Source organism: Monodon monoceros, unplaced genomic scaffold, assembly GCF_005190385.1.
Source record: "Monodon monoceros isolate NGI ecotype Baffin Bay Population unplaced genomic scaffold, NGI_Narwhal_1 Super_Scaffold_18, whole genome shotgun sequence".
In the NCBI taxonomy this organism is placed as follows: Eukaryota; Metazoa; Chordata; class Mammalia; order Artiodactyla; family Monodontidae; genus Monodon; species Monodon monoceros.
This window is the reverse complement of record NW_021703774.1, coordinates 176,819,570-176,845,155: the sequence shown is the minus strand read 5'-3', so window position 1 is coordinate 176,845,155 and position 25,586 is coordinate 176,819,570. Positions and strand designations below refer to the sequence as shown.

Here is a 25,586-nt window from a genome sequence, read left to right as displayed (position 1 = left end):
ATACCCCTGCCCCCTCTTCAGCTTCTCTTCGCTCCCCACCTCCCCTACCTGCTCCTGCAGGACGCAGGACGCAGAGACCCAGCTGCTGCACCGCTTCCTGCTGCAGTAGCAGTCCTGTACCTGCCCACCTTCCCACCCTCCCACCCAGGCAGCCTACCCTGGCTCTGCTCCTCCTGGCATTTGTCTGGGGGCTCCTTTAGGGTCTACGCTTTGTCTAGAGCGGCCTGGGGAGCTCCAGGTGAGAAGCCCCTTAGCACCCTTTCCTGCCTTCCCCCCTAGCCACCGGCTCCCTTCCCACCCCACCCCCACTTTCCTACTCAGCTTACTTTGTGATTCAGCATTTTTGGGGTTGGTAACTTTCTTTGCCTCCTGGCATGATAGGGACCTGGTTGTGGGGCCGTCGGCAGGGGGGTCTTGACCCTGCAGTTAGAGGGGCCACCTTAGAACAGTCCTGAGCTGCCTGGTGGGGACAGGGTTGGGGTATGGGAACTCACCAGTGGGGGCTGCCCTTTCTTCTCTTTCACTTGTCTGCCCTGTGTTGAAATGCATCCAAGGGGAGATGACATAAGTAATAGCTCTTGGGGAAATGAGCTATTAGCATTTATGGAAATTAATACATCCACATCCGAGGAGGAAGAACACCAAGTTCAGGCCACAGCTGTCCCACTGCCTGTCCTTTCAGGATTTCTTCTTTCTCTGCAACTTCTCCTCCCCCTCACAAACGCCTTCCGCCTCCCAATGCCAAGAGCAAGCTCCTGCTCTGCAAACAAAACCGCATTCAGGCCCCACGTTGCAGGGTTTGGGGACCTGAGTGTGGAGAGATGCACCTGCCCTCCTGACTGTTACTTGGCGTTTGCATCTACCTGCAGACCCCAGGCTTGTGTGTGGTTCTTGGGGTCCTTCCCCTGTGCTATCACAACGGGGGCCCAGAGGGCATTGGCTCCCGGGGTCCTGTCCATCAGGAACACTCTCCATGCCCGCACCCGGCCTCAATGACATTGAGGGTGTTCAGGCTGCAGCGCATTCCTACCTCGAAAGCAGCCTGCTGGAGGCTCCCCTACAGAACCGAGGTCCCGTTCTTTGTGCCTCTTTGTGCTGTGCCAGCGGACAGACAGTGTGGGGACTGAACCAGGGCACAGGGGGAGGGAGGGTCACGAAAAGTGCGAAACTGGGTCTCGTGCTCAAACCCTTTGGGTCTGGACGTGGCGCCTGGACGGGAATGAATGGGCGTGAAAGCAGTGGCACACGGGAGGTGTGGCAAGACGGACGCTACTGCTCGTCTGGCGAGGGTCACAGGCCGAGGCTCTGGGGGCTGCACTACTGCTCGTCTGGTGAGGGCCACAGGCCGAGGCTCTGGGGGATGGAGGGGTGAGCAAGCTCCGGGGTGGGGCGGATTGAGAAGCTTCACACCATGGGGCTGGCTTTCTTTCCTTTTTCAATGATCTTCTAAACCCCAAATGATTCAGGAGGAAGTGAGTGGCACAAGTTTTGGTTTGACAGTTTCCGGTAAGGGAGGCAGCCTCCTCTAGACTTTCCTGTTTGTCGGTGATGGGCCCATGGCAACTGGGCAGCACGCATGTGGCAAAGGAAGGCCTCCTCCACTGCTGGAACCCAGGGGAACGAACGTGTGTGGCTTCCCAGGACTCTGGCTAGAAGGAGCGTGTATCTAGTCCTTGACCTTCACTTCTCCATGACCTTTGCTTCACCAAAGGTCCCAGAGCCAGAGCCATTTCCTGGAGTCCCTGAATGATAGGCAGAACAGTGGCACTGCAGGCAGCATTCGGGGAGGACCGTCTCTGAAGGTGTCCAGGGCCAGAGACCCCTCCTCTCCCCTTTCCGCAGCCAGGGATCCTGCCTCATAGAGGCGAGCACGCTAGAGCTACAAGGGGTTGGGCATCTTCCCCTTTGGAGGACACAAGGGAAGCCTTGGCAAAGTCAGAGACTTCTCCAAGGTCACTCAGAGGTGAGCCGCGTCAGGCCCCGTACCTCCCACCAGTCTGAGCCAGGTCACTTCCTTGGTACTGCCCTTGGAGGAAACCAGCACCCCTGGAACATGCCAACCACCAGCTCTAGCCACCCTTCAGGACGCACTTGTGAGATGGTGCTGACACACGTGGAGGAAACAGCACCCCGGGTGCGTCTGAGTCACTGGGGCTGTCAGGGGTGGGATATGCTACCGACCACAGAGAGTTCTCGGTGACAGCGTCCTGCCCGGCCTGGCAGTTCCTCAGAGCCAGGGCCCTGTGGTTCCAAAGATGTCATCAAAGAGATGGCAAGGGGCCGAGCCGCCGGGTGAGATGAAAGGGAAGAAGAGGGACTCTGTATCTTGACCTTGCTTCGCTGCGGGTCCTTGTAAATAACCCTGAACAGCCCTGCGAGGGAGGCTGCTTAGCCTGGATGGGAAACAGGCACAGAGCGGTGGTGAGAGGGACCCGGCCTCCTGGATTCTGTTCCCGCTGCACCAGGCCCCCTCCAGCCCATCAGCCAGTGCCGGAAACCCTTACCCCCCAGAGATGCGTCTCCTCCAATGTGCAGGAGGGTCAGGTTCAATCCCAGCTCCCAAGGGACATGGAAGCTGCCTTTCTCATGATGGGAAGCCCAGCATGCTCAGCCCTCCACCCACAGCGTGTCCCCCCTTTCTTTGGGGTGACTTGGAGGAAATGTGGTCCTTGGCTCAGCCAGTACAGAGGAGAAAAAGGGACAGGGCCTCCCCGGGAGAAAACACACAAGGGGCCAGGTGGGAACATCACCCGACAGGTCATCGGGTCACTGGGTGGGGGTGGGGGGCGCTTCAAGCTTTCTATCCGGCCTGGGCTTGGCGAGAACATGAGTCTCCCTGTCCGAGTGGACTTGAGCAGATGCTGGGTCTTCTTACCCTTTGCCACATCCCGCGGGGCTAAAACAGGGCTAGCCTTCCTCTCCCTCTACACCGAGGGATGCACTCTGGGCCCGGCCCCCCCAGCTGAAGTGTGCCCTGCACCCGCACACTTTCTAACTCATAGCACAGAGGACAGGGTCTCAGGAGGTCACCCCCTACTCCACCAAGTGGCCAGGTGGTTAGCCCTGGAGACCCGGTATCCACAGGCTTGTATGTGTCCCTCATCCTATTTCACTCACATCCCTGGCACCTGCCTGCCTCCCTTGAACTTCCTCGTTGCAGTCAACCTCTCTTCCCTCTAGATCCAGCACACAGGCTCTTGCAGAACTGACTGTCTTAATGCCACACAGGGTACAGATTAACTAGGACTGGGAAAGGGGGAAAAGCGGAGATGGGCTGGGGATGGCTCCCTCAGCTTCACACCTGTACTGCAGCCCCGGTAGGGAACTTTTCCCCACCAGGATCCTGAGCCCTCTTAGTGGGTTTTCCCCGCCTAATGTGATCTTGATCTTGAGTCCCAGCTGCTGAGTGGCTGAGATCCACCATCCAACTCAACGGTTGAAAGCCAAGTGTATGTTTCTCCTGCTCAGATCCCTGCACTGGCTTCAAAACAAACCAGCAAACCATTCATCGTCGGGCTAGTTTCCCCAGTAAGCGAGCGACTTCTTGGGTCCCGCAGACACTGGGTCTTGTCCGCAGGGCCCTCTGTCTGGGGTCTTGGCCCGTGGCCCCCAGTGGAGAACTAGCTCTCTGAATGTCTGGTTCTTACTCTCCCAGCCGCTTGGCCCTGTGCTTGTGTCTCCCTTTTTCGGGATTGGTGAAATGAGGCAAGTAGAGGCGTATGGACAGTCCCTGGCACGGGGCGGGCCCTCTGTCAGCTTCCCAGCCTCTGTGTCCAGTCACAGACTGAGCGCAAACCTTCGCTCTACCTGGAGCCCAGGAGTCCCCTTCTGAGTCATTTCATGAGCCCACGTGGGGCTCCTCAGAGGGGCTGGGTGCTCCTGGGGAACAGCCTGGGAGAACCCAGCTGGCGGCTTTCGTGGAGGAAGGGGGTTGTGGGGGAGCCTGTTGCTGTCTCTGCAGATCATGGCCTCCCAGTGAGTGGAGGGACACGGCTTGCCCTGTCCTTCCAACCCCAGGCCTCCTGGAGGGCCGGGTGCGCAAGCCTGCGGGGCATCCGTCTGCCCGCCTACCCCCCCTGTACAGTAGCCCGTGGGGGCTGCAGAGCCCCACCCCAGGCGCGCCCACCCTCTGCAGCGCAGCATGTTTTCATTTTCCATCCTTCAGCAGCTTTACGATCTCTCAGAGTGAACTGCAACCTGATGTCCACAAGCTGTCAAATACAGCCCAAGGCAGAAGGAGCTAGAAATCTGCCCGGGAACCTTGCCTTCCCGAGTGCTCTGCGGTGGCAGGGTCTCTCTGGAAACAGTGCCCTTCCTGCCCCTTCTGGATGGAGGAGACTCAGAAATAACTAGCACAAGGAAATTTTAAAGAATCCACGCATTAAAAAGTAAATTAGAATTTAAGCATTGTTTAAAACCTATAAATACCGCCGACTGGGAAAGCCTCCTGCAGCAGACATTTGAAAGGCCGAGGGTGAGCAAGACCCACCTAACCTAACCACAGACCAGGAACCATCAGAGAAGCCTCTGCTGATAGAAGAGAGATGGGGGGCAGGTGGGCTTGATATTTGACACAGACCCTGAAAGAAGGCAGGGTTGTGATAGCAAAACTGGGAAAGGACTGCCTGGAGAGAGCCTTGCACGGGCCAGGCCCCAGAGGGAGGACCAGGGGTTTGGACAGTGGCCGAGGCCCAGGGGGAGCACAGGTGGGACATGAATATGGGAGTCGTTGAGGGGGAGCAGGAACTGAGATCTGGGAGACCAGCCGTCAGACCCCTGGGGGTTTTGGAGCCAGCAGTGACATGTCCACACCGGGATGAAGGAGGCAGATGTGTCCGCAGTGTGGGGTGAGGACCACGTGTGATGGCAGGGGAGATCGCGTGTCATCCTAAAGAGAGACTGTTATCTGTGTTGTGTGCTGTAGGCCCAGCATCGCGCACAGAGTGGGACCCCGTAAGTGTGTCTCGAGCAGATGAGTAGAATGAGTAGGCAGGGGAGCGTCACAGCAAAGCTGCTGTGGGGCCGGGTGGCAATGAGATGCGGGCAGTAAGGGGAGCCCCAGGTCCCCTTTTCATCGCTGGGTCTGCTCGGGCTACATCCTGCTGACCCTGCCTCGTTGGGTCCAAGGTCTTTGCCTCGGCCAGTCATGGCTGTGGGCATCGAGAGGGACAGCCATGGGTTCAAACGGGGTTCAAGCCAGAGGTGATTGCCAACCCCCCACCAGTCACAGCCTTGGCAGTGGACAAGGTCACCCAGGAGGTGGGGTCACGAGTAAAGGGGGCAGAAGACGGAGCTCAGGGAGTGGCCGTGAGTGCAGGATTTGAGAGGGAAGGTGAAGGTCAAGACAGGAGGAAACCCTGGGTTATCCTGGAGCCCAGTCAGAGAGGGAGATAGAAGGTGGGGGCCGGTGTCCACTGCATCAGGCGGGCCCCACGCTGCTGGGGCCACAGTCTCTGCCAAGAGGGGAGGCGACAGCTGCCCCCCCATAACAGGTGCACATGCCACGTCTTTGCCCTGTTCTGTGTCCACTCCTTCAATTCAAGGAGCTGCCATTGACCTCATTTTACTGGTGCAGAAACAGTCACTGAAAGCCGAGGTGCCTATCCTCAGGTCACAGGGCACTATCAAGGAGTCAAGATCTGAACCCCGGCTGTCGGGTGGCAACGCCTGCCCCCCTGACCTTTGCATTCTGCTGCCTAAATGGCTCTTGAGAAATGTGACAGTGAAAGAAGGAAGGGAGGCGAGAGGGGGCGTGCTCCCGGGGTTAGCAGGTCGGTGGGAAGAAAAGTCACTTTTCTGGTTAACCGGGTCCATCGGCCGCCTCCTCAGTCTCCATGGTGCGTGATTCTGTGTCCTGCCCTTATGGGGACATTTCTGGGGTCACCTGTGACATGCGGGGCTCATCCTTCCAGCTTCATGGGTGGCTCTGCCTATGATGCCACTGCGGAGGATAAGAATGCGGAGACTGCGGGGCCCCCAGTGGTGCCAGGCAGTCCTGAGCCCTGGGGCACACATCGGAGTCACAGGGGGCAGTGCCTGAAAACAGCCCCTGAGGGTCCTGGTGCAGCTCAGCAGCCACTGGTCCAGGGTTCCAAGTCCACACTTTGAGAAACACTCCCCAGTTTGTCATAAACTTTCCCATTTCCACTTCGTAAAGCAGCACCCAAGGAAACACGCCTTGATCATTGGAAGCTCTGATGAGTAAGCCTTCCTGGGGCTTCTTCAACACTGTGGAACATAGGAAGCCCTTGTGCTACTGGGCGACCTGCTACGCTTTTGTCAGCTTCGGATCCCGAATCGAGCTTTAATCCTGCCGGGGGTGGGGAGATGCTGGTGTTAGTGGTGCCCCAGTGCTCCTGGAATGAGGTTTGGTCAGGATGCTGACTCTCTGACCACCTGCCCCGTGTGACGGAAGTGGGCATCCCTCCCGGGAGCCAGTCTGTCACTTGGGACTGAACCTGTGGCATCTCCCCTCCCCCTTTCGTGAGCCCCCACCTCTGCTCAGTGGCTCCCTCACCCCCCGGGGAGCGTTGCCTTTGCCTCTCACTGAGGAGAAGGTTTTTTGTCACCCAGCTTAGGCTGCCCGGAGCCATCACTGTCCCTTTGCTCTTGCCAAGATCATGGGATGCCCGGAATAGGGATTGCAAATCCCAACAAAACATCGCTCCCTTTCTGTAGGGGCACAGGCGCTGGGGACACCTCCCTGCTTATACCTGCCCATGTCCTGCCCAGGACACATCAGAGGCTCCAGGGATGCTACTGGGGATGCTGCCATACTCCCTCTTCATCCCGAAGGATGGGTTTGGGAAAGGCCTCTGACGGCTCGTGGGACAGCTCCTATGGGTAAATGTGGGCCCACGTCCTAAATAAAGAGCCTGTTCAGATGAGACTCATCGGCCACCCTGGGCCTGATGTCGCAACTCGAGGGACGGTGGTTGATTGTAGGAGCGACCCTGCTCCTGCTCTGGCTTTGTGCAGGTGTGGCCATGCTGCACGTCACCCCTTCCTTCACTGACCCGAGAAGCAGGGGGGTAGACGAGGCCACTGCCCTCAGGGCCCACAGTCGGTGGGGGAGGAGACACGGGCTCCAGCCCACGGAGGTGCCACTCGGGCGACAACGGAACTGTCTGCAGGCCCAGCAGGCAGGACGGGGCAGTGTGCATCCCATATGGTCGGGAAGGGAGGAAGCGGGGCTGGAGCCGGTGTGGCTCTGTGTTGGGTGACAGAGGGAGAAGGGTCAGGGCGGTCTTCTGGGCAGGAAGAGCTGTGCCAGAAGGTGAGAGATGGCCTGGGGTATTGGGGGGACCTCAGGAGAGGGACGCCGGGCTAAGTGAGGAGAGATCTCAGGGGCTGCTCATCTTTAGAAGAAAGATGTGTCCTGACCAGGACACAGGAGGGTGTAAACGGGGAGGCATCCCCTGCTGCTGGGAGTCAGAGCACCTGTGTCCATGCAGAAAGGGGACGATGTTTTGTTGGAATTTGCAATCCCTATTCCAGGCATCCCACGTCCTTGGCAAGAGCAAAGGGACAGATGAGGCTCATCTGTGGGGCTAAGCTGGGTCATGCATCCAGAACGGGGGAAAGGAAGCTGACCAGGTCCCTCAAGGCCCCCAGCCCTGTCCCGTGCCCGTGGTTCCCTCGGGAGCCCTGAGCTGCTCCAGCTACCATGATTACCACAGCTCCCCCCAAAACACACACAGAGCCTGTGTGCCCAGCTGGGCCCTCACTCTCTGCCTCACCCAGGGCTGGAAGGTTCTGACAAAGCCCACTGGGGTACCACTGGGAGGGATGTGGAGGACAGGGTTTCTCCCCACCCTCCCCCAGCCTGGTAACCGTGGGGAACTGCTGGAGGCTCCCAGCCACCTGCTGGGCTGCATGGGTGCTGAGGCCCTGGTGGGGACCCATGGTACAGCCACGTGGGCCCCTGGGTAGCAGCCTTTGCGAACAGCAGGCAAGGCGGCAGGTGCAGCCAAAGCTCTGAAAACAAAAAGGGCCCCAGTTCAGGGGGAGAGGGCACAGCTCAGGGGACCCTTCCCCAATCCCTTGAGGGGATGAGAAGGCACTTGCTCCCAGGTTCAGGCAGAACCCCTGGCCTCTAAAGCAGCCCCCAAGCCAGCGGGCATTTGAAGTATTATGGGGCTTTATTTCATTTATTACTGTGGGGCTGGGGCCCCTGGGCTCCTCCAGCCAACAGTCCTCAGGAAAGTCCCTTCAGGCTTCTTACTCTTTGACGCATGTGGTCCAGCCTGTTTGTCTTAAGGAGAGGGAAACTGGGGCTCGGGGAGGAATCATACTTGTTGGCAGCTTGGGGCCACCATGCAGCTCTCTGACTGCCAGCCTGTGTTCACTCCCTGAGCAGCCCTCACCAGCATCCTGTAGGTCTCTCTGAGCAACACTCCAGAATGGTCTTTGCTGTTGACATCCGGTCCCTCCTAGAGCGTGTGCCCCATAAGGACGGGGTGCGTCTGTCCCGTCACCTCTGTACCCCCAGCTCAGCCCTTGGGCAGGCGCGTGGCAGAAGCAGCCTCTCAGCAACGATCAGGAACGATGGACTCTCCCAGAAGGTAGAACAGGGTAGGAAACAGCTCGTGTAAGGCCCACCCACCCCCGCAAGCTGGAGCCGCCCTCTGCGGAGCTGGGAACGGATGGGGCACCCTGGCCTACAGGCTAGTGGCTGCCACCTGACTCGGGATGATCAGAGAAGGGAAACCCCTGGGCAAGAACCAAACCTTGTGCCAAATCCTCCCTGGGACCTCCTCCGTACATCAGACCATTTTCGGGGTGCTCCCGCATCCCCCAACCCAGGCCTCCCCGCTTCCTAAGCCAGACGGCCCATGCTTGGTCCTCCGGAGGGATGCTCATTTCCCTGTACATGTGGGTGAATAGTGCTGGTGCAGAGGCAGGACCACTAGGCCTGTCACCCTCCCTTTAGGCCCGAGGAACACTAGCCTGACCCAGGCTGATTTCCCCAACTTCCAAGAGCCCATGGTCCTTTGAGCCAGCGCTTCACAAGCGTCGGACGGCTGCCCTTGCCTCCCGTCCCCTCACAGCATTGATGTCAAGGGCTCGGACCTGCGAAGAGGTGATGTTACAGTCCTGGCAATCCTCCACTCATCCTTTCTGTGTGAGGCTTCACTCCAGGAATGAAGTCCTAGCACCGGCCCTGGTGCTGCCTGCAGGCAGGACAGGTCTCCCGCCTCCCCTTCAGTCCACTCGTCCACCCCAGGAACCTTCAGAGGCCCTGCTTGGAGGAGCTACCTGGTGAGCTTTGGATCCTTGAGCTGAAGCTGTGGGACCAAGCCTGGGCTCCCTGGAAGCAGGCAGTGGCCGTCCCCGCCGTGGGCTCCCTCATTCCATCTCCCCCAGGCTGGCCACCCCACTGACAGATTCTCCGCAAAGTATCTTATCCCCAGGGCACAATCCTGCCACACTCCGAACAACAGGCAATGCCCCAGGGAGGGCAGAGCAGCCGTGGCCTCTGCGGCCTGGCACCCAGCCAAAGATGGCAGTCAGCAAGGATGCACCCCTGCAGCTGAGGGCAAGACACAGCCCGGTGCTCAGAGCCTGTGTGCTGAGGCAGCTCCAGTGCGGGGGCGGGCATCGTAGGCTGGCGGCCACAGGCTCCCAGCCACCTGGCATCTGGACAGATGGGCTGTGTCCTGCAGCCCGGCAGCCTCCCCGAACAGACTGCATGCTCAGTGCCCAGCAGCCGCGTTCACGTGTTTATAGCAGAGCCACTTAATTACGCGAAGTTAATTCCTTCTAACTGCAGAAGCCGTCCCAGGGCATCCAGATTGAGTGGTCCCAAGCGGCAGGCAGAGAAGGCCATGGTCCCGTGAGCAGGTTTCCATGGGAGCAGGGGACCTCCAGGAAGGAGGCTGGACGGCTGAAAGCCTTTGCCCAACAGCAGGAAGGAGGCAGGCAGTTCATACGATGCTGGTGGTGGTGGTGATGGTGATGGTGACGGTGATGGTGATGGTGGTGATGAGGGCAACGATCATGCTGGTCATGACAACAGTGATGACGTTGATGGCGGGTATGAGGAGGGGTAGGATAATTGCTGTCCTATCATTATTTGTATCAGCAGCCGCCATTGGTCTGGGATCTGCTCTGTCAGGCTCTTGCTTAAACCTTACAAGCATTTACTCTTAACCCTCCAGCCACCCCAGGAGTAGGTGCTTCATGGGTGAGAACATGCTTGACCTCAGGTCACACAGCCAGCAGAGGACCCTGGGCCCCATATCGCCTTGTTAATGGGATGGATGCTCACACTTGGCCTCGCCCCTGGGCTGGGGTCGCCAGGATTCCTGGTAAGAGGAAACCGCAATAAAGGTCCAGCCCAGCCCTCAGCTCAGTGCTGGCAGAGCCCCACTGGATCCTTTCTTTCCCTGCCTCATTTACGCAGACCCTCCCACCAGAAGGGGGTCACGGAGTCTGAGGCAGAAAGAGTGCGGTTGGGAGGCGGGACCCCTCCCCACTCTCCTGTATGCTTTCCCCTCCCGCCTGCAGAATCGTGGGACTCTCCTCTTCCCCCACTCACATCACTGCCGGAGACTTTCCCAAACAGGGAGACATCACTGCGAGTGACCGAGTTATAGCCTATTGTTTTCCCCAAAATTCACTGAAACATGATCTCCTTAGGGATTTAGCATCTTTTCACTCTTCCCAATAATGCTGTCTTGAACACGGGTGTACATCTAAGTTTATTTCCTCTCTTGGACGGTTAGGTTACATTATATAAGTAGGATTTCTGGATCCCAAGCTATGGATCTTTATTGCCCAATTACTTTCCCAAAAGATTGTGCCACACATCCCCGAAGCAGCAACGTCTCACTGGAGTAGCTTCTTTACAACCTCACCTGCAATGAGTATTTTCATTTAAAAACGCATTTTTTTTCCTGTTAATTATATGATTGCAAAGGCACAGTGCCTGATGGCTTTCTTTTGCATCTCTTTTAATTCAGCAGAGCCTTTAATGGATGAGGTGGAATAAAGCTGGCTTTCCGATTGCTAGTGTAGTGCTGCATAGGCAAGATATTAATCTTTCATGCCTCTGTCATGTGGCGCCAGCAGCGTAATCCTCTTTGAAATCATTTGTTATTTATTCTTACAGTCCCCTGGAGAGCGGGGAGGGCCCCAGGAGCCTGTTCACAAATGCTAATGCAAGGAGGGCTGCAGAAATTTCCCTGCAAACTGCCGCTCCCCTCAAGGCGTGGAACTGAATCAGGGCTGGGGACACAGGCCCCCCCCAGCAAAAGGAGACACATCACCCCAGTCTCTGCCTCCATCACTATGCCTCCTTCCCTGCATCTGTGTCTTTTCCTCTTTCAGGGAAACCTGTCATTGGATGTAGGGTCCACCCCGATCCAGGATGACCTGACCTTAATTACATCTGCAAAGACCCTTTTGCCTCGTAAGGTCCTGTTCACTAATACCAGGGACCGGGACTCTGACATATATTTGGGGTGCGGGGGGCACAATTTGAGCCACCACAGCAGGTTTCTGCCATTGATTCCCCACCACCACCCCCAGGGCCCCCTCCAGAAGCTCCTATGGCTTTCTTTCTGGTCTGCTGATTCTTCCCCCTTGGCAGGGACTGCATCTTGGGTGTTACTGGCTAAGGGGTACGAGTGGGAGTATGGGGTGTGGACCTGGGGTCGAGCTGGGTCGAGTCGGACCCCCTCTCTGGAAAGCCAGCAGTTACACCCGGAGCCGGGGCCCGCAATGAGGAGTGGGGTCCAGTATGGGGTCACCCTGGCCATACCTGCCAGCGTACTTAGAGGGCAGAGCCCCCTTCCTGGCCTCAGAGTGGTGGGCCCAGCAGCCTGGGGAGGCTTCATGGAGCCCACCTGTGGGTGACAAGGTGAGCAGGTGAGACAGCGCGGCGTGTCCCATCGAGGGCAGATGGGAGGTGCTCAGATAGGACCCCGTTTTCAGGATGCCAGCCTGTGCCTCCCCCGGGGAGGGACGGGTTTGTGCTACAGCCTTTAGGGGCCCAGTATCCCTCAGACACGCTGCCTGGCGAGCGACCTTCTTCTCAGGCTCCTGATTCCCTCTGCAGATGGCACCAAGGTCTGTCCCTCAACTTCTTCTAAGGGTCACTGCTGAAATCCCCGTAAAGCCCAGGGGTCCAGCACCACCGTGTATGCGATCACGCGGAGTTTGGGGGATCAGCTGCAGACAGTCAGCCTTATGCTGTGCCAGGCACTGTGCCATCTACAGGGGAGGGGCCTGGCTGGACACGGTGACCAGAGGCCCCTGCACGGGGCTGGCCAGAAGTAGGTGGCCCCCGTGCCCATGGCCCACCACCAGCCCCCCAATGTTACTGCAGAAACTCGTAGCAGCGGGCAAGATGGGAACACCCACGGCTCCCCAGGTCCTCCCTTCCCGGCACCCTGCTTGGAGGGCCTCTCGGGGTGTGGGTTGTCCAAGGCTCCAGAGAGGAAGAGACCCCACCAGCCCTGGGGGAGGGCCGAGTGTCCAGGGACTGCTTGGTGGCACAAGAGGGCGCCAACGTGTCCACTTGGACTAGAGAGACAGACTCTGAGGCTGCCTGTCTGGGGGACACCAGGGTGCCGGCCTCTCCCTCCTGCTCCCAGCCTGGGGGGTAAGCGGTTAAAACCCACCCCCCTGCCCGGGCCAAAGGAAGCAGCTTGGAGCTGCTCCCTCCATGTGCCATCTGCCGAGAGCTGGGCTGTCTCTGCTCCCTCCTGTGTCAGCTGCTGAGTCAGGCTTTGAATCATCACGGGGTCACAGCCCTAATCACTGGCAAGGGGTGCTTCTTCCTCCCCGCCCCCTGCCCCCCAAACTCTGTGTTTTCTTCCCACCGTGGCTCAGTTCAAAAGACCTCGGCCCGGCTCTGATAGGAGATGCGGCATTTCTCTGTCCCTCTTACTGCGGATGCCCCTCAAGGAGTGGGGAAAACCAGGACCACTTAACGGGGAGGGGAAGCGCGTGCTCGGACCTCCCCCCACCCCGCTCCCGCAGTCCCTCGGCTCGTTGGTTATCACGCTCAGAGGCGGATACAGAGGTTCTGTCTCTGACGCCCCAGCCAGGTACTCGCGGCACTGCAGCCGCGGCCGAGGGGCTGGAGATGCCGCAGGCATGCTGACCACAGGGTGTCCCGGACTCAGCGCCACCCGTGGGTGCTGCCTGGAGTCCTCTGGGATCGCACGACCACCCCCCAGGGAGCTGGTGAATGTGGGGGGCCGGGAGCCGCCACCTCACCCGGACCCCCTCACCGGCGCCAGTGGGGAGGGAATCTTGGAGGTGGGCCATTAAGACCTGCAGCTTGTCTTCTATTTGGCGTGAAGGACAGGGCTTGGGTTTCATAAGGGAAAGGCCCTCACGGGCAGTCAGCCGAGTCCCGATCCTGCAGCAGGAAGCCCCCCTTGTCCCCCTGACACTGGTCAGCTCTGGGGACAGGTGGCTCTGGTTCTGCTGTTCTTTATCTTTAAGAACCTCTCCCCTCTGAGGGACAAGGTCCAGATACCAGAACAGGCGAGAAACGCTCTCGGTGTGAAAAGAGAGCTGGGGCGGTGGAGTGTGGGCGACACAGCTCTGTCCCACGGCACACCCCCAACCAGTTTTCACGCTGTGTGTGGCCCCCTGACCCCCAGCCTCCACAGAGGGGCTGGTGCACGTGGGGCATTCAGGCCTGGGGCGCTGGGTGAGGAGATGCCTGTTGCCTTGATGGGAGGCCGGCTCCTCCCAGGGAGACAGCCCCGCCCATGGCTCTGGGAGCATCCACTGAGGCAGGAAGTGGGCACAGCCAGGCCCCAGAGGGAGGAAAAGCACCCCTGGGTGCGCTTCATCCCAGGGGAGGTAGGGGCGGGCCCAGCCCCTCTGCCTCCCCCAAAGGTGTGGGACACACTCTCTGAGTCGTGTCTGAGGTGTGCTCTGGCTGGACGTTTGGGTTGCCCAGATGGCTCTCAAGTCCTTCTAGCCACCACCCCCCGTACCTGGGGGGGATCCTGGGTCCTTCATCTTCACCTGCTCTGTGGAGCATCTGCTTTTTGGAGCAGCGGGAGGCTCCCCGGGGCTAGCCTGCAACCACCTGGCACGCGGGCCGTGAGCTTGCAAGTCCTCCCACACACGGGAAGCTCCAGCCACCCTTCTGGCCTGACCTGGGGCGGAGCTTCCGGCCTGAGGGAGGAGAGGCCTTCCCCAGCATCTCCTGGGGAACACGAGCGGCGGCAGACCTCGGGCTGCTTGGCCGATGGGTAGAGTGGGCCTGTGTGTGCGTGCGTGCATGTGTGTGTGTGTATGCACACCTGTGGGTTGTGTGTGTGTGCATGCACACACACACACACCCTTTCCGATTCACGTGCCCCACCCATACCCTCACCAGAGCTGCTCTCCAGGGCTGGCCTGGAATGCTGCATCCTGCCAGGGTTCTGGTCTCTCCCTAGATTCTCTTGATAAACTTCCTGTAATTGGAAGAACTCTGACATGCTTTCACAAAAGGGGAGGAAAATTAGTTTTAAAGAAAAGAAAGAACTGCATGACCACCTGGAACTCACTTTTGCCCTGTGGTTCTGCAGTGGAGTCTACATGCCTTCTCCTGGGATTTCTGGGGATGAGGCTCTGAGGCTGTGGGTTTCAGGAAGCACTCCCCCTCCTGCACTCAGATGCCTCTGTCTCTCTATCTCTGTCTGTCTGTCTCTCTCTCTTTGGCAAGTATTTCCACACTCCAGTCCTTGGCCTTTCATCTGATGCTCTGAGTCATAGGTGCACAAAGCCAGACCTGTTTCAGAGTTTGCATTTCTCTTTCAGCTGGTTAAACTTTTTCTTAAATAAGCTTATTTTGAAATGAAACTTGCCATTCCTGCAATTAAGGGAAAGCCAGCATTACTTATCATAATTCAAAGATAACTGGATAAATAAGTAGATAAATATTAGATTCGAGAACTATCTCAGGTGTGACCAGGACACACAGACTTTGAAAATCCCTGTCTTGGGGATTCCAGAATGAGCCACCGGCTTGTTTTCTGGGAATTGGAGGGTGTTTTGCCTGCCCCTCCCCCTCCGATCATCCCCATTCCCCCTGTTCACAGGTGGAATGCCTGGTCCAGGGTTATTCACGTTCTGAGGGCAAATTGACGAGTCCTTCCTCGTCCCTGCTCCGGTGAATAAAAGAGGTAGAAAAGCCGGGGTGGGGTGGGGGACATCAGCCCCATGTGTCCCCCAGTTGGATTTAGGCAAGAGGGGGAGGTTTTATTGGGGATGAGGGTGCCCAGAGGCTGGGCTGGCATTCGAGTGTCAAAGATTTAAACCAGAAAGCTGCAGGGGGCATTCTTCTCCAGAAATCATCACGGGAGCCTGGGACAAAATGGCATGAGGGGGCGTTAAGAGTGTTGGCTTTGGAGTCGAGTAGACCTGCCCCAGCTCTTTGCTTCTTAGGGCTTTAGCGGAGTAGTTCAGAAGATTCGGACGGTAGAGGTGTTAGTCATGGAACGTGCCGACACCCTCCCCGCTATTGCCGCCCCGGGGGTAACCACTGCAAATAGTGTGGGGTGACCCGTGCAGGACGGGGAAGCAACCACTGCATTGGACCCTGAGGTTGGTGACGTCCCCAGCGGATGGGGAGACACGGCACCCGCCCCAGGGTGGGGCACAGAAGGAACAAGGGCAGGGGCTGCCACAGGTACAGGAGCATGAGGGAACGAGGCAGGCAGGCGTGCCCAAGGCCAGATGTGTGGGAAAGGAGGCAGGCAGGCGTGTGGGAAGCAGCCTGCAAAAGTAGTCAGGCCTGGTTGTGAATGGTTCTGCAGACCAAGCCCAGGTACTGGGCCTGAGGCTGAAGGCCCTGGGCAGCCAGTAAAGGCATGGCCTGATGGATCTGCGGTGGAGAAAGAGGAATGGGACTCTGGTGACAGGTGGTCGACCCGAGGCTGGCAGTGGAGATGGGCAGGAGAGGGAGTGTTCCGGGGCAGCTACGTGGATGCGGCCAACAGAGTCTGAACCTGGGGCTCAGGCCGGGGGTGCTGGCGGTGCAGCCGTGGGGCTCGTGGGCATGGAGGTGAGAACTGAAGCTCAGAGGGTCATTCGGGGGGGAAGACTCCAGAGCAGCAGTGCTTGGGGGAAGAAGAGCCAGCCTGGGGTGAAGGTGGAGGGCATGATAGAAGTGGAGGTTGTGGAGGTGCTAGAGGTGGTAGAAGTGATGGAGGTGAAGGCCATGGAGGTGAAGGTCATGGAGATGGTAAAGGTGGTGTGTGAGTGTATGTGCATGTTCACACATGCATGTACGTGTGCTCTATGCCCGTGCACACGTGCCCTTGAGATGCCTGGCTCTGTCCTTGTGTTGTGAACCAGGGATCATCCTGGTCGGGGACTCCAGACCTGGTAGAGACTGTCAGTCCAGTGATAGCCTGAGATCCTGACCTGGGCCTCTGCGAACTGCACCCTCCCACCGTGAAACCCCGTGGAGGAGGTGCTGAGCTGCAGGAAGAAGGAGCACGCGAGCCATGCAGAGCAGGCGTGACCTGCCTGCGTGCGTTCAGCAATCGCCCCGTCCCGGCAAGAGGGATTCCGCAGGGAATGAGACCAACCCAGTGGCTGCCCTCTGAGCTCACCATCTGGTCAGGGGGACAGCCGGGTGGAGTCACCACAGGTTGGGGTACAAGCTCTGCAGGAAATGCACGTGCTGCTGTGATGGACAGGACATTGGAGAGGGCTTTCCAGAACGACCTCTCTGGAGAAGTGACATCTGAGCAGGGACACAAAGGAAGAGCGTCCCGGGCAGAGGGACGGCACCTGCCAAGCCTCTGTGGCAGGAGAGAGGGGAGGAGCCCGGAGGAAGGCCCCAGCCCCCCACGTGGGTGTCCCACAGGCCCCTCGGACTGGACGCAGCCGCCACCAGGCTCCAGGCTCCCCCAACCTGCTGCACCCACCACTTCCCCCATGTCAGGAGCTGGGGGGGGTCACCCTGCTCCCCTGTCTTCCCCCAGCACCCCACATCCACCCGCCAGCCGGCCTTTGGTCTCCACCTCCCGGCTCGCACCTGCATCGTTGCTGGACTCTTAAGGAGACGCCCCCCTGCCTTTGCCCCCGCCCATCCCAGCCACTCTCATCCTGGAGAGCACGGTTGCCTTACCCCTGTCGGGAGGAGGCCTTTGGTTGTTCCCTCTCTGCCCGTGGCAGCGCAGGGCTGCGGTTCAGAGGAGGGACTCTCAGGGCTGCGCGGGGGCATGGCCAGGCCAACGGAACCGCTCTGAGCCTCCGTTTCCCCAGCCATCACCAGTGGTTGGTAATAAGCAGTACCAACTTCACAGGGTGTGGGGTGAAGGCTGAGTGAGTGAGTGCACGTGAAAGCCTTTATCCCAGCGCATCACACCTCTGCACTCAGTCACCAGCAGCTTGGACTGGTCCCCACCCAGGGATGAGGCCAGAGATGCTGCTCAGGTGGGTGTCTGGTGCCTCGTCCCGCCCTGCCACTCAGAGGGCACTCAGATGTCCTGGACCCCCAGCCACTGAAAGCCCAGTGTCATTGCAGGACCCTGAAGGCCCAGTGTCTCCCCAGGACTGATGGGTCACCGTGTCCAGGAGGGTGAGGCAAGGCTGTGGGCTGCAGCAAGAGGCCAGGCGGCCCACCTTGGACGGCGCTTTCCAGGTGCTGCACTGAGGCACCACGAGCTGGGTTTAAAAATACTATGCTTATTTCATCTCAGTGCAGGAGCAAGAAAGAGAACATACAGTCTGTATGAGCAACTCATATCAAAAATAAATGAGACAGAAAGAGTAACCAAAAATAGTATGGCGTCAGAGGCGGCAGGCAGCCTGCGACCGTGGCCAGCTGTCCCCAGCGAACGGCTGGGAGGGCGGCTTTACATGTTTACTAGGAGCAGATTAATCAGGCCTGCGGTCCGATGATAAATCGGAATGACTAGCCGGTGAATGAGGATTCAGGGCACATAAGACCTCTGTGCCTTCTCCCTCCCAGCACCCCCGCTGAGCAACGGGGTCAGGGGCTCAGCCAGCAGGCAGCATGGGAGTCATCTTGGGGGGGTCCCCTTCCTGACCGGAGTGTCCCCACAAAAGGACAGAGCAGAGCTGTGAGTGGGGCCCCACTGGGCAGGGTTAGAGAAGCACCTCTTGGGGGTCCCCTTTCCTGCGATGTCCTCAGGGCCACTCGGCTTCCATGAGTCACTGTGGAGCCCTTTCAAACCTCCACACCGCTGGGAGAGAGAGGATCCTTGGGACAGACCATGGAGCCACGTTGTGGATTTGATTAGGCTTTTGCACGTGGCCTGTCTGGGACACTTGGAAAATTTGCATAACATGTCACCCGGGAGGTGTCCCCCAGGGAAAAAAAAAAAGGAGCTTTTCAACCATGAAGGTTTGCATTTCTGCGAAGGCTCCGGGAGACCCCTCACCCATGACGTGACCGGGGTGGGCACTGCAGGACGCGGAGCTGAGAGCCCACCAACGGTGAATCCCCCCGGAATGTGACGTGTGGCCCCTCCAGGCACCAGCGTTGACAACTACACCTCCTGTGTTTGCCTCCCCCTCCTCCCCAAGCGAGGTTTTGAACGGGGCTGCAAAATGTTACAAATCACGCTGCCTTTGAAATGGGTCTGCTTCTGGCTATCAGTTATTACACTGGATTACTGTCCAGTCCCCGGAGAGGAGGTTGTGATCTCATACGCTGAAAACTCTCAGCAGAATCCCAGGGTTGGCTTGAAAGTCACCAAACCACGCAAGCTACACCTGAATGCAGGAGATGAACAGAATGACAGTGACCAAGAGTGCGCATGGGGCCCAGGCAGAGTGCTCCGTGCAGCGACCTCACTTAACTGAGGCACCACTCGAAGAGAGGCAACGGCGGAGACTTGGGCCCGGGAAACAGGTGTGGGCTCACGGGGGCAGAGGCGGGGTCCAGCAGCAGAGGTCTGTTGCTCCAAAGGCTGTGTGCCTGAAGCCCCTGTTGCTCCAGGACGGAGGTGTAGCCTTCTAGAGGCCGAGGTAACTCCTAGAACAGGGATCCGCAAACCTTTTCTACAAAGGGTCAGAGAATAATTGTTTTAGCCTTTCAGGCAGTGCAGCTCTATCCCAGCTCCTCAGTGCTGCCACGTGGCGTGAAAGCAGTCGTGGCCGATACGTGAATAAGTGTTCTGGCCCGAATGTTTGTGTCCCCCAAAATTCATGTGTTGAAGCCCTAACTCCCAGTGGTATGCCGTTTGCCTTTGGGAAGTGATTGGGTTTAGATGAGGCCCTGAGGGTGGGGTCCCGTGATGGGTTGGTGCCTTTATAAGAAGAGGAAGAGACCAGAGCAAGCTCGTTCTCTGCCTGTGAGGACACGGGGAGAAGGTGGCCATCCTCAAGCCAGGAAGAAGTGCTCACAGACACTGAATCTGCCAGCACCTGGATCTCGGACTTCCACCCTCTAGAACTTTGAGAAAAATGTCTGTTATTGAAGTCCCCCCCCAACCCCATCTGTGGCGTTTTGTTATGGAGGCCCAGCAGTACATGAGCATGGCTCTGTACCAATGAAGCAGTATTGATGACACTGAAATTTGAATTTTTTATAATTTTTACGTCCCATGAAATATTCTTCTTTTGTTTTTCTTCCAACCACTTAAAAAACGTGAAAACCATCCTTAGCTCCCAGGCCTGGGAACAGAGGTGGGCCCTGTGGGTAGAAGTTACAAGGATGCTGATTTAAAATCAACATGAAAGGGCTTCCCTGGTGGCGCAGTGGTTGAGAGTCCGCCTGCCGATGCAGGGGACGCGGGTTCGTGCCCCGGTCCGGGAGGATCCCACATGCCCACATGGGATCCCTCATCCCACATGAGCGGCTGGGCCCGTGAGCCATGGCCGCTGAGCCTGCGCGTCCGGAGCCTGTGCTCCGCAACGGGAGAGGCCACGACAGTGAGAGGCCCGCATACCGCCAAAAAAAAAAAAAAAAAAAAAATCAACCTGATAAAGGACATGTTTCATCACTTCGGTCATCCCCAGAGGCCTCACTTGCTTAGAGTTCCCCATGGGGGTTTTGCAGAGGGAGCCGTGTGTCTCTGGAGCCCTGGACCCCGCTCTCTGCCCCGCACACTGGGAGTGTCTAGGATGCACGAACCCAGTCCTCCGCCTACACTCCAGGGACAGGTCCCGGCCCAAAGGAATGTGAGTTACCTTGAGGCAGATCTGTTCAGAGCTTCCTCCGTAAGTTGTGGAAACAGCTAGAATCCCTATGAGGTCCGCACTTACCAGGAGGTAACTTTAGGTGGTCTCAAGACCGTCCTGGCACGCGATCGTGTTCTGTGGTCGAGCTGGGGGGACAGTACAGGACGACTTGCTGCAGGTCACCCCACACAGGCCTCTGAGGTACCACCTCCTGCCCCCGATCCAGCCTGAGAGACCTCCACCCGCACCACTCCTTCTGCTGAAAATGGAGGCAGACTCCTCCACGAAGAACATTCCAGAAGATTCTGTCCCTTTCCACGAGGAAAGCAAAATTCCCTGGATGCCCCTCCCCCCACCCCAGGACCCTGCTGATAGACCGTGTCCCAGGCCACACCAGCTGGAAGATGATTCAGGAGGTGGGGCATGTGGGCGGCAGTTGGGCCACTCAGCAGCTCTGTCTGTCATGTTTATTGATCCAGCTTAAATCTATGGCTCAGATGCGTCCACGCAGAAGAGAAGCTGCCCCTCGTCCAAATGAAGTATCCCTAACTTCACAGCCCAGCATTTAGTGGTTGCCTGCCCTCCCAGTCCAAAGGAACTTCTTGAAAAAGCGTTGGCAGATACTTGAAGAAATACGATTTACTCTTAGGGGCCAGGAATGAAGTGGCGATTTGAGACCTGACTCACGGTGACCAACAGTGCCAAGCGGCTCACGAAGTTACAGGCGTTAGTTTGAAATGTCCAACTTCTACCTGCTGCCTGGAGGTGTGTAGGAGCAGTGAGTTAAGTGTGCCTTGTGGACCCACAGGGTCTCCTCCGTGCCGATGGACAGCAGAGGGTACCTGTCCAGAGTCAGGCCCAAGGGGGCTCCAGGGCAGGTGGAGGAAAGAGTCCCAATCTGGAGCCAGACGTACCTGGTTCCTGTTCCAGCTCTGCCACTGATGGGCCTGTGGCCTTGGGTAGCATTTAGTATTCACGGGCCTTGATTGCCGTGTATAAAAGTGCCCTCATCTAAGAGGGTTAAAGACAGCAAGGGCTGTGTGGGGGGGGTCAGCCGTGGGGACTCTCCTCCCGACCCCCCCCCCACAGGGCCTCTCTTTTTCCCGTTGTCCCTTTGCTCTCCGGCCCCCTCCTGCTCACCCCCCGACAGCTGCTGTCTGCAATCACTTATGAGATGCTCCAGAGCGCCCCAAACTGCTTACTTCTCCCTTCTCTCTCCTCTTTCTTTTCCCCACCGCCCCACCTGTGTCTTAACCCCGCCGGGGGCCCACGGCGGCTACTCCCACTGCAGCCTCAGAGCCCCATGCCCACCCCACTCCCTGGAACCGTGGGTAAAACCTCCTCCCCAGGGAGGAGGGAGTCCCCCCTCACCCGTCCTCCCAGGCCCCCCCAACACCGCGTCATCTGCTTGCACCTGCTATGTCCTGGCGCGGTGGCGGGACTGGAGATGGGACATGAGTGAGGGACACAGCCCTGCCCCGGGCTCACCCTCCAGTTGGGGGGCATCCTAGCAGTGCCCAGCTCAGAGCACAGCTCTGGAATCGGCCCAGCCCTGGGTTCAAATCCTAGCCATAGGCCTGACCTCTGACTCTCAGGGTCATCATCGATGGAGTGGGGGGAGCAGCAGTAACCCCCCCAGGACTGGGGGGACAATCAAATGAGGGGACGTGGGTAAAAGGTGCGTAGCCCAGCCCGGGCACAAAGCCGGCGCCGATAAGCAGGAACTGTAACATCCCCAGAACGAGCTGGTGGCTGTGTGTCTGTCCCCTCCCCCTCCCCCAGAAAGGGCTCCCCCCACCCTGCCTGCCCAGGGCAGCTGCTGCACTGTCAGGAAGGCCGGGGTGTCTGGGGCCCTCCTCGGAGCACGCCTGGGACTAGAGGCCACACCCCGTCTCGCCGGGGCCCTGGCTAGCTGAGCATCCCCCGCATTGTCGCTTGCTGCCGCCGGCTTCCTGGTCGGCCCCGTGGTCCTGCGGTGTTCACCTTCCACCTCGTGCACACCAGGATGGTCTCGTCTCTGGCTGTGCTGACCCAGGAGCAGGTACCCAGGGCGTTTCGGGGACCCTGCTTCCCAGGATGGGTTTTGTGCTTGAGGGGATGGGACCCCGGCTCCCTCTGCAGGGTTTGGGTGCTCCCCTGACGTCCAGGGTTCATCAGGCCAGCAGCCCCCTAGGCCCTGTGCCCCCGCAGGACTGGCTGCAGCCACCCCTGTAGACGCCCTGCTGGACCCAGGCCGAGCCCACGTGGCTGGCTGGCACAGAGGCTGCAGGCATCCTCCCTGAAGGGGACCGGCAGGCCTCCTGTGACCCAGTGACTGCTGGGTGGCGGGCGAGGGGGGCACAGCGGGTGGCACCCAGAGGAGGCATCTGACACAGCTCTGCCTCCGGGGCTGCTGGCTTCTGCTTTCATTCCTGGGGCAAGGAGCTGCCCGGAGATCGAGTGTGCGGCAGGGCCACCTCTGTCCAGCCTGGGAGGTGAGGGCACAGCTGCCAAGGGGCCCCAGCAGGCTCTTGTGGAGGTTCCTGCCCATCCGCTGTCTCCCGGGAGCCCCCAGCCTGGGTTCCCATCTCTGAGTGCAAAGTAGTTTCACAGGCGGAAGGAGTAAGGGTCCCTGCCTTAAAAACAAAACGAGGACCTCCCTGGCGGTCCAATAGTTAAGACTCCGCACTTCCAATGGGGGATGAGGGAGAAGTGCATGTCTGATCCTTGGTTGGGGAGCTAAGATCCCGCATGCAAGGGGGAGGGTGGCCGAGGACCCCTTGAATCCCTTCCCCACCCTGCAGCTCTGTCCGGGAAGGGCGGCCCATGGTCACCACGTGGGTGGGGGTGGTGTCGGGGGAGGGGTGCTCCCTGATGCCTAAGGGGCTCCCTCCCGGCCCGGAAAAGCCCAGCTTCTTGCTGCTTCCCTCTCCGACCTTGCTGTCCTCTCCACTCTGGGCCCCAGCAGGATACTGGTGCAGGCTGTGGTCACCGCGGGAGACCAGGGCGGCGCACGGGGAGGAGGCTGTGAGCTTCCCGGGCTGGGACAGGAGAGCTCTAACGTTTGCTGAATGAATGACCGCAGGGAGGCCTGTGGCCTGGGCCCCCGGGGAAGATTACGGAGATTCCGGAGCACATGCGGGCTTCTGTTTCCTGAGTCTTGCCCTGACCCGCTGCAGCTCACTGCAGCTCAAGTCTTGCCCACACCCTTCCACCTGTGGTCACCAAGATGCAGATGGAGATGGGGGAGCCGTGGCCAGGGGACGAGGTCCCTCCACCCCGTGAGCCAAGCCTCCATTCCTCTCAGGGAGGGGAGGTGGTTGTCCCCACGACTGGGGGCCTTCGGCTGCTGACCCCAGCAGGCCACCCCACCCCCGCCACCATCACTGTGCGCAGCCCTGACATAACCAGGAGCCACAGCGAGGCTTCCCCTCGATCGGAAGGCGCCCAGCCAGTAGGCGCCTGAGCCATGGTGAGGATCTTGGTGGGCTGTACCAGGGGAAAGGCCTTCCACCGTTGCTCTGGGAGAGTTGGGATTTGATTTTTTTTTTACTGTGGAATCAATTCAATTTGATCAGTCCAGCCACGGCTCTGTGTTGGTTGACTCGTTCGTAATCAGGGAACAGGTGCTTGAAGGTTGCTTTGAAAAGATTGAAACTTCCAGTCTGTGATCTTTATAAGGAATTCTTAATGAGGCATCAGTTAGACGCGTGAACAGACGCCCTGTCGGGCAGTCTTGCCGTGGGCTCTGTGGCTGTTCCAGATGTTTCCACCGTGGTCTGACCACGTGAGGTCCGTGCTTTTTAGTGTTGGGTTGGGGAGGGGTCCCCATGCCGCTCGTCCCGCCGGCTCAGGCCTCAGGAGTTTAGAGGAGAGACTGAGGTTCTCACTGGCCAAGAGCAGCGGGGTGGGGCGGGGGGGGGGGGGTCCTGGCCGTGACCCCCAGCCCCCAGTAACGATTGCACCGTTCTCCCCGCCCCCAGCTCCATCTGAATCTGAGCGAGTTCTGGGTGGTGCTGTTTGGGAGTGTGAGTGTTGGCCTCCAGCCCCTTCCGGCAATTGGGCCTCTCTGTTTGCCCTCCAAGATGACTCCACAGGCAGAACGGACACCCCAAGTACACGCAGGTTCAGCAGCTCTCGCTCTTTGCCACCCACCTTGCTCACAGGAGAAGAGTTGGCTCCTGTCTCGGAGCTCCTGGCCTCCGGGAGAGAGCGGAAGGGGGTGTTACACAAGCGCCCTTCCGGATATGTGTGGTTTTGAGCAGTTACACCTCTTCCTGTCTCTTCTTGAGGCACCCTGTGGCCGCCGTGGCTCCCACAGGCTTTGGGCCCATAAAGGGCAGCGGTTTCGTGCCGTGTCACAGTCAGAGCCATACCTCAGGGCTTTGGTAGAAGGGATTTACGGGGTTTGAGCAGCAACATGCAAAGTAACATCAGTTTGAGAAGCAGCAGCTTAGGTCCTAGCCCTGGTTCCTGAAGCTTCCGGGGAGATCACCCAACGCCCTTCACACGCCTGTCACACCCACGTGCTGTAAGCCTCTCCTCCCTGGTCCCTCAGTCAGAGCTCACGGAGCATCGGCCATGTGCCTGGCGCTGCTGGGACACGTCAGTGAGCAGAAGAGGCAAAGCCCCTGGCCTGGAGGAGCCGACATCCCTGTGGTCTCAGGGCAAGTGGGGACGGGGTAAAGGCGAGGAACAGTCCATAACTGGGGTCACAGCAGAGTGACCTTCAAGATGGTCTCCGGCGGCCCCGCCTCTTGGTCCTCACCCACTCCATCGTATTAGGGTTGGTCTTTGTGACCAATAAACAAATCCCCTGAGCCTCAGTCAAGAAAGACACGGCAGCTTCTCTCTCTCCATCCCTTGCTCTGGGGGAAGCAAACTGCCTCGGCCTGAGAGATCCAAGGAGTACAGAGCTGAGGCCCACTGCATACAGCCTTGTGCAGGAGACACCTAAGAAGAGGAGCCTTCAGAGGAATTCCCTGGCAGCCCAGTGGCTAGTACTCCACGGTCTCACTGCCCAGGTCCTGAGTTCAATCCCTGGTTGGGGAACTAAGATCCCACAAGACGCACGGTGCAGCAAAAAGCAAAGGCAAGGAGCATTGAGATGAGATGGTGGCCTCAGCTGACATCCTGCCCACAGCCTCAGGACAGACCCTGAGCCAGACCACCCAGCCAAGTCAGTCCCGGATTCCTGACTCCAAAACTGTGTGAGTAATATCTGTTGTTGTAAGCCGCCAACCCTTGTCAGGTGGCAGCAGACGGCTCATACAGTCTCATTGTTCTTAAGACCTCAGCGATCTAGGGCCAAGCCTTCGGGAAGCTTTGAGCTTCCAGGATGATCCAGAATGAGGATGCAGCCCCAGAAGGCCCCCCGTGACAGCGAGTCATACCTGTGCGTGGCTGGCCACCTCCGTAAGCGATGAGCCTTTTTCTGGGGAGCTGGAGAAGATGAGAAGACTTCTGAGAGCAGGGGAGAGAGGCAGCAT

General features: G+C 58.7%; 1 protein-coding gene across 7 annotated transcripts in view; it reads left to right on the top strand.

The window, feature by feature from the left end:
- The window catches only part of KCNAB2 (potassium voltage-gated channel subfamily A regulatory beta subunit 2), a 96,441-nt gene that overhangs the window by 677 nt on the left and 70,178 nt on the right, over positions 1 to 25,586 (top strand). For 2 of the 7 annotated variants that reach the window (XM_029227241.1, XM_029227239.1), the window contains exon 1: positions 22,026 to 22,159. The exons of 3 other annotated variants lie outside the window; for them this stretch is intronic. The gene's annotated coding sequence lies outside the window, so the exon portion shown is untranslated. Of the gene's footprint in view, positions 1 to 22,025; positions 22,160 to 25,586 lie in introns of those variants that run through there. 2 more of the 7 variants (XM_029227233.1, XM_029227237.1) reach the window with 2 other exon arrangements.